Consider the following 6,131-nt stretch of genomic DNA (forward strand, 5'->3'; position numbering starts at 1 on the left):
ACAGAGCAAGAAATGTCTTATCTTGTGTAAGAAAAAAGCTGTGCCACAAACATTGGTAAAACAGAACACACACAAACAACTTCCTGTTGTCCTACTTCCAGTATGAGGTTTGATGACCATCGTATTAACATATAAACCCAGAGCGTGAACTCAGTATAAAAAATGGGAACAGTTGCCAAAGAGCCTACAGATAGCTGTGCAACTTCAAGCACTCATACAGTACTGTCCTGTCTTCTTCAGTACTGTGTGCTCTGGGGTAAACTGAACGCAATTCCCTGAGGGCTCCCTGGGCCAGAAGCTGCGGTGGATCCTGTCTGGAAGAGTCACACCTGCCACAGATCAAATGAATGCCAAGTTGAATTTGAAATGACGGTCTATTTCTGTGGGGTCAAGGGACAAATGGATGAAAATATATCTATTCCCCACACAACCAAACATGTGACAACAGACACTACCAGAAATCCCTGTTCCTAGTCCTATGTAAAATTAGATGGAAGATTCCACTGACAGGAGACAGGCTTAAGATAGCTTGGATTCGATTTTGTTTTGTTGTTGTGTCGGGAACAGTTTGTGACTGTCAGGTCTTATGTAGTATATTCTTCAATAATACTCTATTTTTAAATGTTTGATGTGTAGCAGGCTCAAGGGTGTGGGGTTTCCACGTCACCAAGTTCAATAACAAAGCACGCACCAGTAGCACCACTAGAATGCAAATGGAGAGTTTATTAGGGATTTTTGTACACTGGGGAAAAGGGGGGAATTCACCAACTATTTCACAGTTCACAAACCGGTCTCGTTGTCCGTTCCGTTTTCCAGGGGTAATCCTAAAACTTGGGTCCTCAGCCAATCCAGTTTGGTACATAGGGGGGTAATCAGACAGTCCAGGTCACAACGGTAATCATACAGATATTGCTCTCTCTTCTCCCGCTTTCTGCAGGCTGCCTCCTCCTTTATCGCCAAGCACTTCCTGGCTTAATGATCCACAGCCTCGCCTCATTGGGGCAGGACGTCCATATAAGGCTTGGGGGTGGAGCCAGGGGGGCTGCAAGATATCTCCTCTCAATAACCACTCCCCCTCACTTCTCCCTGCCACAGATGGTTGTCATGTCGAAAGACGCCACCACTGCACTACAACATGATTGATGGTTTTCAGATGATGGTTATCGACCTTCAAAATGAATTTTGATTTGAAGTTTTGGTAACACCTTATTTGACACCGTCAGTATAACATGGGCATGGCAGGATAATTTTGATCTGAATTACACATTCTAAAAAACTGTCCCCAGTTGTGTCCATGGGAGATGAGGATATGAAGTGCCATGCTGGGCTAATAGTCAGACTGGCCATTAACCTGTTATGACATTAAGCTCATTGGAAGATGATTGAAATGGCAAATGACCTGTAATCCAAAATGAGACATTTTATCACCAGCAGGATTTCATTACGAGACAAAACAACAAAATAAACTCCAAAGAGAAAGTGGGTGCATCTCACTCTAACATGGCTCCTCGTCTCCTTTCCTTACTGCATTGACATGAAAGAACAGACAAATGATGACTACCAGGAGTTAACTTTCACCTATCCAGTTCGTTCACATAATTTCAGAAAGGAAAGGAGACAGGGAGAGGAAGGTTCTCATATCCTTCCCCCTTTTTCTTTCCAATAGTCACATCGCTGCTAGTGGTATACAAATATTAAGTCAGCTCAAATACGGTAGTCCAGCCCTGTGTATGGTAGTATTCAGTGCTAATGTGATGCAGACAGCCGTTTGAGCAAACTGCCTCCAACAACCTGCTTTATCAGAAATATTTGAAACATTTTCAAGATAATTAGCGGTCTTAATGTTGACAACTGCAAGCTGGAAAATCTCTCCATGGGGAAATAGATAGATAGATAGATCTATGTTTTACTCCCCGTACCTGCTTCGTCTCTCCAGCGTCAATTACTTGTGACAGAGGCTTCTGCATTCTGTCACTTGGAAAAGACGCTGGAGAGACGAAGCAGTTACGGGGAGTAAAACATTTAATAAAGAAGGGACATGGAATGAGACAGGAACCGCGTCAGCAAACTAATAATACAGACAAAAAAGTATTAATGCAGAAGCGGGGAACAGAGATGGGGTACTGACAAATATAGGGGAGGCAATAACAGGTGATGAGTGAGTCCAGGTGAGTCCAATATCACTGATGCGCGTGACGAGAGAAGGCAGGAGTGAGTAATGGATGATAGGAGTGGGTGATGCAGGGCAACCTGGCGCACTCCACCCCCCGGGGGGGGGGGGCAGACGTGACAGACAGACAGACAGACAGACAGACAGACAGACAGACAGACAGACAGACAGACAGTAGAAAGCGTGTTAAAAGGAAAGCTAATTTGACCATTATCTGTAATGCTTAGGATCCTTTCACCAGGTCTCAGACAAAGATTGAATTAGCGGCATGTTCTCACCTGTGTGTGTAATTGACAGGATATAACTTTGTTCAGAGAATAATGACCATCCACAGTGTGTGAATCCTCATGTGTATTTATAGACATTATGAATAATAGATATGATTCTTAAAAAGGGGAGAGAAAAAGAGGAAGGGGTGAGCTTAGGTGACACAAAAGTGTCAGGCTTAATGAGACGTCACTGAGACATCAACGAGACCTATGAGAGGCATAAAGCTGTCTACACGCTCTTGATGTCCGGCTGAATCACTCTCTCTTGTTCTCGGCAGTACTAAAGTCAATGAGATGCTCAATGCACATTGCTTACCTCACAATCAGGAATAACGTATTTATTTGAAGATGTCTCTCAGGAGATGTTCCTCCACACTGGGATTTCTTTCATGAAGGTTACTGTGGGTTTGAATCCTTTCATGACTTTCAGACAGTTAACTGAAAATGTCTACCTTTAACATTGGCAGTGTTCCTTTTCTAGACTGATTTTGCAACGGTGGAGATGACACAATATATGTTGGGATCACCTGGCCATATATGACTTAAGGGCATTAAATGGCATTTGTCCCCTGTACAGTATAGTTAAATGACTTTTTTTTTGCAGGTTAAGCAGATTTCTTCAACACACTACACTATCAGATTTGTTTATTTATTTAACTAGGGCAAGTCAGTTAAGAACAAACTCTTATTTACAATGATGGCCTAGGAACAGTGGGTTAACTGCCTTGTTCAGGGGAAGAACGACAGATTTTGCCTAGTCAGCTCAGGGATTCGATCTAGCAGCTTGTCGGTTACTGGTCCAACGTTCTAACCACTAGGCTACCTGCCACCATGAAATGAGCTCTCTCCATTTCATGATTTTTTAAGGCCTTATACAAACCCCAAAACACTTTTGAAGAAATGCTCTCTCTCCCCTTGCTGAGTCTACAGAGACATTATACTGCAAACCAACAGAAAAAAAAAAACTTTTAAACAAGTATTTTAACCCATCTGAATTGTCAATGACATAAAAAAAACTTTCTTCAGTCCCTTGGTAAATCTAATTGCTAAATGCTGACTCAGTGTTCACCTTGGCCAGAGCTTCTCTCTCCTCTACCTGGCATCAGGCCAAATCAGGTTCTCAGCAGGTGTTAGTTGGGGCTGGCAGTAGCCTGGACTCCCTGGGAAGAGTGTAGAGACAGCAGGCCATACAGAAACACACATCTACTTCATGCCAGAGCTGAGTAGGCTGGTACACTCTACACTGTAGCAGCATCTGATAGTTTTCGAGTTCAGTACATATAATTAGGTGTTCACAGCAAAGCTGTGAAACCTATTGTTATTCTTAGATTATCAAATAACTCAAGCATAAATTGGAAACAATTTTTCCAATTTGGCACACAGAAACTGTTGGTCATAAGTAACCATAGGACCAAATGACATAGAATGTAGGCCCATGGTACGTCTTAAATTTGTTTGAGAAAGCTACGGGATTGGTCAAAAATATTGCTGAGGTATTGATAAATCAGGAAATCAGATTTTACGTGTCCATTTAAATCCTTTGTAAATCCACTTCACAATGGCCTATCAAGTCAAAACATTTTAGGGTCATCAAAGACATTAACATGATGAACTATGTTACGTTTGGCATTGATATCCTAAATAATAAGGAAACTATTAACAATGAACTTTTTTGACTATGTAATGCTCATATGCTGACCACACCGCTCACGTCGCATGCACGAGCATTGCAAAATAAATGTACACATACATGTTATTCAATCATTGCACTCACACTGCTCGCGCGCATCAATGAGCGTCCGCGTAGCCAGACGCTTAAATAGAACTTGGTTCTATTTGTGACACTTGACGCGCAGCAGGTCCCGCCTCTCCCATCTCCTCATTGGCTTTAAGGGGCATACACCCACGTGGGTGATTGAAAGATGAACTGAGGTTCACACTCCAGGCCAGTTGGTAGTGGTATTGCACCTTAAAGTTGGTTGCCAACCGCCATATAAAGTCCAAAGATGAAGAAGAAGATGCCTGAATGAGGAGAGATTACTATAAACGAACTTGGTTTATGCTTTTATCTGTGGATTACTTGTCGGAGTAGAGGACCTTGTGCATTTCAGGTAAAATAACAACCCAATGTTTATATCCCAATACAAATTAGCTAGTAGCAGCAAGCTAGCTAGCTAGCTAAAGTGTCATAAATGTTTCATGCTTTTCGACCTGTCCCCAAATTAATAAAGTTGGTTCAGAGTTAGTTTTGATATTTCGACTGCCGTGTTCTGATCGCATCTGGTGTGTGTGGACAAAATCAACATGCGCGCGATGGCACATGCGGACGCACGCGCGCGAGCGGTCTGGTCAGCATGTAATGCTTAAAATAATCTTTAAAAATGTTCTTCTCATGGACTAAAAGTAGATTCACTCCAAATTTGGTCTTTGGACTCATCATAATAGTCCCTAAAGAGTTTGAGAAGATAACGTTGATTCATTCAAAGATGGCCACAATATACCAGTAGATGCTGCTAACAATACTTCAAAATATTATTTTCATGAACCATAGGACCTAAAGACATCACCTTTGTAATGTAGGCCCATGGTACATGTCTTAACTTAGTTTGAGAAAGCAATGGGATTGGTCAAAATATGTTTGAGTTATTGACAAATCAAAAATAAGATTTTATGTGTCCATTTAAACCACTTTAAATCCACTCCACAGTGGCCTATCAACTTTAAACTAGGCGTCTCTATCATGGATGTCGCTAAGATCAACCACACTGAATTTGGTGTTGATATCTCAAAAAACAAGGAAACTATTAACGACTCATTCTTTGCAAATGTAATGCTAATGCTCAAAATCCTCTTCTCCTCATAAACCATATGTCAGATTCACTCCAGATTTTGTATTTAGACTCATGATTTGCACCTAAAGGAAGATCGTTCCTACATGATAGACTGCTTGCTTTGTTATCCAACTCATCTGGTGTCCTTTCTGTCATCCTGTGAACTCCCTGCTCGCTGCTATATTTGACATTACTTTTTTAACTACATGTTGAACTGTTGTATTTCATAGACTAGGTCTAAAGTATGTCACTGGCGCTGGAATTCAATCAAATCTACACTGACTAACCTTGCATTCGAGAAAAAATTGGTGTCACTGCTTCTGAAAAAGGCATGCTTTATGGTGTAATTAATTCTACAGGACTTATTTAAATTAAATCAGTTTTAACTTGAACCATTTCATTATAATACTCAAATTTTAGCTGGTTCAGGTCTGGGGTATAGCTTTTTGATGAAAGTCTACAATACACATATTTGAATCAACAATAAGGTGCTTGGAAGCTATGAACATTGTGTTAATACATTTAAACTTTCATTCATTTGAAGGGTATCAGCAGCATTATAAATGAACTTTCCAGGAAGACTGATGTCTACATAATGATCCTGGTTTTATTTGCTTTACAGGTGTAATTTCATTTGAAAGAAAGAGAAACTTAAAGAAACAGCTGACATATTCAAACAGTCATATCAACCAGAGACCTATGGTTTAAAAGTCAGGGACAAAAACAACTACAATGTGATCTTACTCTGCGTTAGTTCAATTCAATTAATAACCAAACAAAGATCCATTTGTACAGTAATTATTTTTACGTCTCTAGTTACGCTATAATGGTACACATACACGTCTTCCTCTCTTTCATCTG

This window comes from Salvelinus fontinalis, chromosome 6 (genome assembly GCF_029448725.1).
Source record: "Salvelinus fontinalis isolate EN_2023a chromosome 6, ASM2944872v1, whole genome shotgun sequence".
NCBI lineage: Eukaryota > Metazoa > Chordata > Actinopteri > Salmoniformes > Salmonidae > Salvelinus > Salvelinus fontinalis.